We start from the raw sequence: 10,559 nt of genomic DNA, 5'->3' as shown, positions 1-10,559 counted from the left end.
GAATCACTGGAATGACACTAAATTCTGTTGAATTTAAATTGTATTTCTATGTAATCTCGATTTTATTAATCAAATGTACAATGTTCTCCAAAACAATGGAGTATTGCGATATGGTCAAATGGTGCGTCATAAAAAGCTAAACAAATAATTTTAATAATTCACACCGCTTTTTTAAACTTTTGTTCATTCGTAAAACTGATTCATTGCTAAAAGGCAACACTATAAACTTAATAATAAACATTATTAACTTACAGTATATCTTTTATTAAAACTGTCTCAGAATTCTAAATGATTTTAATGATAGAGTAATTAAATTTATATAAGGTTAACTTTTACATTATCGAATGACAATGGAATTACTAATTCGAAAGAAACAAATGGTCAGGGGATTTTGTCATTTTTTCCCTTTGTTCCCCCTAGCAATGGCGCGTGTGGCCAACCCCTACTGCTCTGAAATTATTGTCCCTCGGGGTGGAGCATACCGCGAGGGCGTATCATCGGACAGATATGATATTTCCACGCTATGGGTTGGCTCCATCTGATAAACCTACCAGCCAATAACATTCCATCCCAGTCGCATTCATAATCACCATTCAAATTTCCCACGCATCACCCATCTCACGTGAAACTGGTATCTATAAATTCTCTCTTCAAACAATAATTCGTCGATAAAAACTAAGGTAAACGATGTTTTCTACTTATTTAATTTAATTACATTTAAACCGCGAATATAAGGAATACCAACAAATAAAAGTTTAACAAAATCAAGTCACTGTCGACAAAGCAGTACAAAAGGTTAATAAAATAAAGCAATAAAATAAATTGAATTACGGAATAAAATAAATTCGAGAAATGTATTTCCTTAAGGTTTCAAGTGATTGCGTTCCCTTAAAATTGTGAACGGAGACATGTTCACGCTTTATCCTATAACATCGTGTCAGACTCGTGATGAAGATTTCAAACTGAATTCGACGAATCTAAATGTTATTTACTTAAAATTATTAACGGTAAAATAGTTTCATCAGTTGCAAAAGAAGTCGCAGGACAATGGGTTGAAGGTAAGACGCGTACACATCGAGCCAGCCACGGACCGACATTGAAAGCAAGGATCGTCTGGACTTATAATTTTCCAAGAGTTCAGCAAGATTGCAAACGTCAGGTACAGTAAAAGCGGCTAGAACATTTGCGGGGGAGGGTGAGTTGCGGTGAAAACGCGAGGCGGCGTCGGCGGCGGTGGTTCCCGGGCTCGAATCAAGGGATAGAGGGGCTGCTGTCACAAGCACACCAGCCGTTACTTCTGCTCCGGTAAATTCTGCGCTCGCTGGATGATCTTTACCGTCTACGATTGGTTTCTAATGTCCCCGAAGAACCAAGCGTTTTGTCTTCCTCTATCCAGCCACCCTTCACGATTATTTCGTAGCACGATTTTACGGCTGGAGAACGGTAAATAACTTTGCCATCCACGTTCTGCGACGAGACTTTAGGGTAGCGGCTAATAGAATGCTGAGTAAACGAATTATTAGTATACATAGTTTGAAATTTACTTATTTATTCATTGTTTACCGAAGCAATTGGACGTAACAAAGGTACGTTTATTTATTACAGATGAACTGCAACTCGAATTTTAAGTTTTGACTGTATACAAATGTTAAATGGAATTAGCTAATATTTAGGTTCGAAGAGTATTTCGTAGTTTTCGAAAGTAGGATCATATTTGTACACGATAAACCTTCTAATAAAAAAGAAAGAAAGAATATTCTCTTGATTTAGAACTAAAATCAATGATTTTATACGAAACCATCGAAACACGAGAAGAATCGCGAGGAAAGTATCACCTAGAACCGAGAACTTCTGCAGTAACCCATATAATTACGACTCATAATATCAAAGTGTCGCGGAAACTCGAAAAAGTGTAAAATCGCAATTTCGATTTTACGTCGCAGCGAATTCACTATTTCTAAAGCTTCATCGCCGCTTGAAACCCGCGGGGTAACAATCAAACGCACAATTCCAGAGGAAATCTCTGAAACAATGCTCCGGCGGCAGCTCCTCCCCAACTTTATCAAAGTCAACCGAAAATTCCGGCTGCGCGCGGTAACGCCGTTCCAAATCAAAATAAAAGGACCCCCGGGTAGCCGGTTTTCGACCTCGCTCCTCCTATTTTTATCAAATTCTTTATGTCCCCTTCGCGTAAAACCGGGGAAGAGAGTCACCGTTGCCACGGAGTGTCCGCACTAAAATAGGGTAGTCGAATCCGCCTTCCTGCATCGGCCTCAATTCACTTTCCCTTCCCGGGCTGCTGCGAGCCCGAGCGGCGGAACGCGGATGAAAATCACGGGGCTCACGGGGAAGAGGAAAAACCGCGCGGAAATAAAAATGGCAATTGCAGTTTGATTTCCGCTATGGCCGCTCCTCCTCGTTTCCCCGGCCCCTCGGTGCCGGCAGTATCCTCCGATACGGAGGGAGTTTCTCTCGTCTGAATGCATCACGGGGCTGAAACGGTGTAAGTATAAAACAAAGCCAGCCAGTGCCGATCGCAACCCCCGCGTCGGGGTTTTCTGGGCTGCGCGCCCTTTAGGGTCGCTCCTTCGCTTGATTTCCCGATGCCGCTTATAAATTGATACGCCCGGTACAAGCTTGGGGTTCGCGTAAACCGCGTTTCCCTTTTTAAACGACCGATATTTCGACGGCAAGAGGAGACGGAGGGTTGCGGGTAGTGATGGGAGATGATACTGCTCAAGTATCGATGCTTGATGAAATAGTGATAAGTAAGATATAATCATTTGATGGCTAGGTTTAACGATTCGACGTGTCATTTCTTTGACTAAAATGCCCTATGAATCTAACTACTTTGTTATTAATAATTTTTTCATAATAGGAGAAAATTCCTATCGAATTCTATGTCAACGTGTGCTATAAGGTATAATCGTTGATAACAGAGGAATACTATGTAATCTGCATTCAAGCAAATTGAATAATATTTATGTTTGTTAAATTCTATTTGAAATCTTCAAGGTGTTCACGAGGATTCGATTGATCAGTTTTTACTTGTTTATGAATATGGTTATATGTAAGTAATTAGAATTGTACAGGAAACACTCAGCGAAAGAGTTTCGTCCTTGTGCTGTCTAGCTAGACATTGAGACATCCCCTAACTTTATGTATGAATGCGAACGTATCAGAAGTGTTGATATATAAATCATATATCTTCAATTATCTTGATCCTTCGCAAATACGTTTTGGATGAAATTGGTATTTATAGACTCACTATTGTACTTATACACTGACAATACGTATTGATACTTCTGTTATGTTCCTGGTCTCCTTCTGTCACTTTCACTGACTCACGTTTCTCCGCCCTTAACTCTGTATAGCACGTTTACGTTTGGCTTTGTGTATCTATCGTTTTGAATTTTGTTATGGTCAATTGTGGATCGTATTTCTCAATTATCAAGTCTATACTTGTATCTTACTGCCTTATTTGTGCGTGCAATATTGCTCGCTACTAGAATTTCGACATTAATCATTCAACGAATGATACGACTCCAACGACATAACTTTTTGATACGTATAGAATGTTCCAAATGAATAACACCAGAATTGAATGGCTTAACACTAGATTTATGAAACGAGTCAGTTCGACCCATATTGAACTTTATAAACATTATTTGGCAAATGTTTGGGTCGCTTTTCATTGATGCAGTTGCACAAATTTGTATCGTATTTGTCTACTTCTAAACTCCTAATTACCAAAATCTAAATGAACGTACATTAATTGTTTTAAAGACGTTAGAACAAACTGTACAGTGAATGTCCGTAAATCTGATGTTACAACTCATGAGGAACAATGGTATCAAGCCCACCACTAGTTGTGGGGTGAGTTCGGGGAAAGGTGAGGAGGGACAGAACGGGACACCCACGTTTTTAGGGTGCGCGCAATTTCCCTACATTATGGGTTTACTCTTCCGCGGGGGCCACCGTTCGAGGTGAAAAATGAATCTTCGGGTTTCAATTGTTCGACGGCCGTTTACCGAACAAACGATGAAACTTTAGAATAGGGGAGCTGGGTTTTCTGCGACCTGCTGTAGGGTGGATCGAAAATATTTTGTTGTTGTTTCTGTCAGTTGGTAGTAGCTAATTGAATTTCCCTGGAGGGAATTTGTAAAATAGTGTGTACCTTGTAATTGATGTGTAACGGTTTATGATTACTTTATTAGAAGTGATAATGATATAATATTACATTAGTTTATTATCAATGTGACGTTGGTATATATGAATATATGTTATGAACTGAAGATTAATTTGTGAAATGTAGCTAGTCCTCTTCGATTAACCTTATATTATTATGAGAAGAACGAAAAATATGCCTATATAGTTACCGAGTTATTCTATTAGAGTAAGTTTGACACAAAAATGCAGTTAATTTCATAATGAAGAAAGTATTGGTTACTAAATTTCTATATGAACATAAATTTCTATGAATCGGTTTAGAAAATTTAAGGCAGAATAGGAAATTGATAGTTCTTCATTGCGTATTTTCATTATCGTAGCAATATTCAATTTATTTTAAATGCCAGTGAAGCTTTATTTTATTGTGTTCCACTCCTAAGCAAATACTATAAATACGTAAAATCCAGTTTTATGGACGAGTAATCAAAGCAGATCGCACAGTTTTATGTTACTATATAATTTTAAAATGCCAAGTTTATTTTCATACATTAGATATAAGCACCATTTCGTAATGGTTACTAGATTAAGTCATGAAATAAATGAAGCCATAAACTTCTCCTGTCGTCGTGAAAATAATTACAAACGTAACGATATCCTATTGCAAAAGTTAATGAAATGAATGCGTAACAAACTCCGAGGATGCTTAAAAGCAGTAAATCAAAATTTCCAAGTTTCACTACATTCTAATCCAATCTACAACATCCTCGCACAAAATTCTTATTTTTACACGTACAACCGTTAAATCCATGTTATTCCCTCCATCAAAACCTGATCAAAGAAATCCCGATCGATTAAAGCTTCATAACCCAATGACACCCGCGACATTGATAACTCTTTACATCAATCCCCAAATACCCCATAAACACACATTCCAAACCTATCGACTCTAAACAATAGTAATCAACATCGCAGCGTTATGAATCCCCTCGAACCCAATACACCCACGAACACCCTCCATCTTCGCCCCCAATTTCCATCCCGGGGTAGAGTAACGACGGCAGTATCGTTCGGCAAATATTTCGATAAATCAGTGCGGAGCGGCGCGGCGGTAAGGTATACAACGCACACCTTAATGTCGCATAAATCTCCCACTGGAAAATTACACCGATGCGAGACACAGAACCCGCCTGAACCGTAGGGGGTCGGAAGGCGGGGGAGAGGGTGGAAAACAGACGGGGCGAGAAGGAGAGGTTCGTAAGCTCGGGAACCGTCGGAGGAGGAGAAAGAAAGAGTCAGACACTCTTCGGCGAGGAGGGAGGTGAGGGTGGCAGAGCCGAAGGGGCGACGGAGCCGAGAGAGGTGCAGCATCGTGATCCAGAGGGGTGTAAAGCGTACATTTCCCCTCTCCTTTCGCTAGGAACCACCACCAGCGGGCAAACGACGGAGAGATTTCCTCTTTCTCTAGCGCCATTGCAACCCCCAAAGCCAGGGGCAGCGGCGGTAGCAACAGCAGCAGCAGCAGCAGCAGCAGCAGCAGCCGCGGCGACGCAGCAGCTTTCCCCACTTCAGAAGAAAAGCACTTTCATAAATCTGCCAGCAGATATATGTGCGCACAATTTCCGAGATCCGGCCATTAAAGAGCTGCTCCTCGGCTCTACCCGCGCCCCCGGCCCCGTTCCTGCCGCCCACCCCCTCTATCGCCGTGAACAACCCCCTTCAGTTTACGAACCGCGCGCCGTGGATCAGATCCGGAGGGAATTTATTTCAAATGATATCTGGAAAATTATGGTCACGGGTTGATGTTTGTTGCTGCGCTCAAGGAATATTGTTTTTTTCTTTTTTTGAGTATTATTGATGAGGTTCATTGGGGAGATACGATGGAAATTGTAAGGGATGAGGGAAAGATGTGTGTTGGGAGAATGTGTGGAAGAATGCTTGGGTACGTTGAGAACGTCCAATGGTGAATATTGAGTTTGTTGATAATCTTATAATCTTTGCAAAGGTATATTTATGTTTATAGATTTTGATTTCCAGTTTGAGACGGTGGATTGACGGTGATCATTCGTTGTTAAATATTTATTGTTGGACGGCTGAATTAGATTTGTGATTGTGTAGTGTTATTCACTGTTTTCTAGTCTTAGTAAATTAAGTTTTGATAAAGCAGGAAGATCAGTGATAAGTAGGTTAAACCTCACATTAACAGAAGGAATTGAAATTGATACATTTGTCAATATCAAATCGATCTATCTCCAAAACAAACCAATCAACTCTGCAGTAATTATACCATTGTCACATTAGTATCGCAACAATGAAATCCCATATTAACCAAACCCACTTCTAGCCAACTCCATTTATTGTAAACTACTTCATAACAATTTATATTTCCATTACAATCTACAAGGCTAACAATCTACTAATGCAACAATCGACTCTAACATACGCTTTCCTTACTCTTCCCATGCCAGTTGACAATACCAACAACAATCAATCACCAATTACCCTTCGTCGCTAAAAACATCCATGCAACTAGATAGAAAAGAATGTCCTGAAGCACCAAGTAATACAACAAGGGCATGCGATCGGTGGAAAATTCATCGAAAATTGGGCAAATCAGAAGAATCAAGACAGCCACCGTTCAACCGGCCTGCTCTTGAAACTCCCTCCGAACTCGTCGTATCTCGCTTATTTATCAAGCAGGTCCTCCACGGCGCGGAACAAGGGGTGGGATAAATCTTTAAAAACGGTCCACGTTCACCGGGGGCGTTGGCGGATATAACTCACCCCTATCTGAAAATACATAGGTAACTCTCCGGTTTAGAAGTAAACTGTTTACAGCGTGTTTCCCTGGTCTGCGGGGGGTAGCCGTCTCACCGTCGACCGGAGGAAAGGGTGAACTCCACGTGGCGCTCTGCATCGGGGGTGGAAACCGGTAGAAGAGGGTGGCAGGGGGAAGTGAGGCGTTTCGACCCGCGTTATCTAAACGCGTCGAGTTTTCGTTGAGGTGAAGCAGAAGCAGGGACGCTTCACCGGCGTTGCTGTAGCCGTTTATTCTTCATAGCCTTCCGCTACCGAGACTGACAGTACGATCAAGATATAAACATTTCGAGAGTTAGTGTCGAAACTTGAGGAAGCAATCTCTGAAGCGCCTTTTGGAATGAAACGTTAAGGTTTCTTTTCTGGTTTCGTTGTTGAACGATGATCACATTCAGGTAGCTTTCTGTATGAAACTTAACCCCTTATGCTGCAATTTCATGTCGCGACGAAGGTTTTAAATAAAATTTAATAAATATAAATGCTGCTTAATTCCTTCAAGTTCAAATGAAATGATATTTTTCTATTATCAATTCTAGCGTTTTACATAGAACGAGCGTGGCATTGATTTCTTTCTCCAACGAATTATTTCTACAATGAAACAGTTAGCAGGAAGAACTCATAACGCGATGGATTAACCAATGAATATTATAGAATTCAAACTTTAAGTGGACGAGTTCTCCGGATTCAATGTTTTTAGAAAAGTAAATTTTAAGTGAAAGAAGTTACCATACATTTGCTTCGTTTTAGTACAAGAACTCTTTGGTGACTTTACATTACATTTATCATTTGGTCGTTCCAGCAGTCGTAGTTCACGTTAATTAAAGAATAATATAAACTACGATAATAACAAAGAGTAATGTGAATTATACGATAAATAAACAACACCTCTTTTTATTGGAACATTAGTACCAAGGTGTTAACATGGTCGGTAACGACCTCGACGCTAATGCTTCTCTAACAAATAAATTCCAGGCAAAAAAAAAAAATGAAAATCAACGACTCATTTCCCTGATTCCAGTTTAATTGATCCCCGTCTATCGGCTCACTTTTCGGTCCGGCAGAATGAGAGTCATTCCAAGTTCTCAGGTTCGACGACCGTGTGTATCGCTCGGGATTCGAAGAGCGGCAAGGTGAACGACGCCGGTCGCTACGGAGAGGGTAAGTTCTCTCTCTTCGCTAAGGGGAAACAGATGACCGACTTAACTGCGGCATATTATACGAATTAATTACCCCCCTCGTGACTGGGGCGGACATATTATTTATCTCTCCGAGCTTCTCCTCCCTTGCCTTCAGGAAAGCATCCCCGGCCCCTGGGCCGGGCTACCCTCATCGCCGGACGAGCCAGCATCGTTTGTCTATCTTTCTATATCCACGCTCGAGTAACTCACAATTCCACCTTCAAACCGGGACAAAGGGCAGACCAAGTTTGCTCGAAGCTTCCCGTCCTCGTAGATAAGGGGAAGTTCTTTTCCTAGGGTTTTAATCGACTGGGTTTTTGCCTCGAGATTCCGCCGACCCGAGTGGCGGGATCAGTCATCGAACGTATTCCTTTTTCTTTTCTTTTCTTTGTTATTTAGAGTAGATGAGCATTAATAAGAAAGACAGCTTAGGTTCGAAGGAGCTAATATGTTGCGGGATCGCTTCGTCATATTTCTCTTTTAAATAAAAGAATGCATTTTTGTGCAATATTGTAAGTGATAGAAAAATTCATTCGTTTCTGATGTGATAAACTTCCGTTGATCTTCTTCCATCTTTCAAACAAAATTAGAGTATCTCAAGGTGGCGGAAAAATATTTGAATCTATATATTTTCGAAACGAGAAAAAGAGTACTTGAAATGACCGCGGCGGATGTATATACCTGTGTACTCTAGCCAACACTTGAACGGTGCTTAAAGGGTCGGCAATTTTGAGCATCGTCAACGGCGGAAAAATTTACGCGAAAGAGAAACGAAAGGAAAGAGGGAAAAACGGCGTGTGATGGCGAATAAGCGGACGAGGCGCGCTAAGAGGAAAAATCGATATGGAGTGGCCATCACCTCCTGGCAACAATCAAATTCGACAAAGAAGGAGAAAGTTTAGGATACAGCAAGCGGCCCTCGCCTCTGCGAAGTTCCGCGCGAAACGAAATAAAAAGGGAGGGAAGTGCTACAAAGGGGATATTGCCCTCCTACGTATAAGCGCACCGAGAGATCGTTAATTCTGGTCGGTGATTACGATCTAAATGAAAGGAACGCGTCCTGAATAACCAGCAACGTGTTTCACTGTTTCCTTCGAAATTTATTCGGAGTGATATTTTAAAAGTAAATGTTCCCGGTAATACAAGCGTGAAAGCTTAATGTAAAACTGAATGTTCAGAATACTGAAACTGTTTACTGAATAATTACGCGCATAGAGCTTACACTCCGAATGATTCGAGAATAATTAAACATCGAATTGCAAAATAAGATGCGTTCCACGTTAATTGCAAGTAGATTCCGGATTCTTACGAACTCTATGGTTATAAATATTAAAAAGAAACCTACGACGGAAACCTTCACAAAGAGCCGTTCCTCTTTATATTACTTCTAAAATATTTGTTCATAATATTTACGAATGTTGCACCATACATTCTTCTCTTTACAACGCTATAGCTAACGGAAAGACGAGTTCAATGATAAACTGTAACTTTGAATTCCAAATAGATCGACATTGATTACCAGTGACGAAAACATCGATGATTTTCAATGTCGTCCAAAGAATGTAATCAATCACTTTAATCCACGAGCAATTCAGTCAATTCCTCCATCCAGCGCGACATAGTCATCTCCGAAACCTAAACAAATTCAAAAGCCCCGACAGCATCGCTAAACTACGTCGAAGGATCCCAGTCCTCATGCACAACATCCCTCCGGCAAAACCGAAAAATGTTCAAAAACTGAAACCAACCTTTCCAACCAACACGAACAATTCAATCAATCCCTCCGCATCATTGCTAGCCGAAAAACCCGAGGAAACTCAAAAGCCTCAAAAAGAGCATTCCAAAGAGAAGAAAAAAGGAAAACGCATCACAAGTCCATTCCCCTCGTCGAAGTACGCTGTCCCAGTCCTCCCCGAGTCTCTCTCACCTGTTCCCGCGTAGCGGGGGGTTGGCGGCGACGGCGGGCGGCGTAGGAGGCAAAGGAAGGCGGCAAGGAGGTCGGAGAAGGCGAAATACATCAGGATTGCATCCCCACTCGGCCGTCGAGCTTTCCCCTTCTCGCGGTCGCCGCGAGGGGTAGGAAGAGCCGAACGAGGGGGGTGACTCGGTTCTGTGGCTGCGTTTGAACGGGGTGTCGGCGGCCCCGCCCGTCATATTCCGCGAGGGCCAATCCCGCGTGCGCTTTTTATTAGATCCATAAATCCATCATATCGGGCTCGCGTCCTCCCCCGTCCACCCCCGTGCGCGGGGCACGCGGCCATTGGGCCGGGCTTATGACTTCCTCGGCCCCGAAACGCCGGCCCGGAGTTTATGGCGGTGGCGCAATGCGGACGTTCCTTCAGCCCGCCTCGTTATTAATATTGAATTTTTGCGCCGCGGAACGAGGGACAAGAAAAC

Source organism: Nomia melanderi, chromosome 3 (assembly GCF_051020985.1).
Source record: "Nomia melanderi isolate GNS246 chromosome 3, iyNomMela1, whole genome shotgun sequence".
NCBI classification, from domain to species: domain Eukaryota; kingdom Metazoa; phylum Arthropoda; class Insecta; order Hymenoptera; family Halictidae; genus Nomia; species Nomia melanderi.
This window is presented reverse-complemented; position numbering follows the sequence as displayed.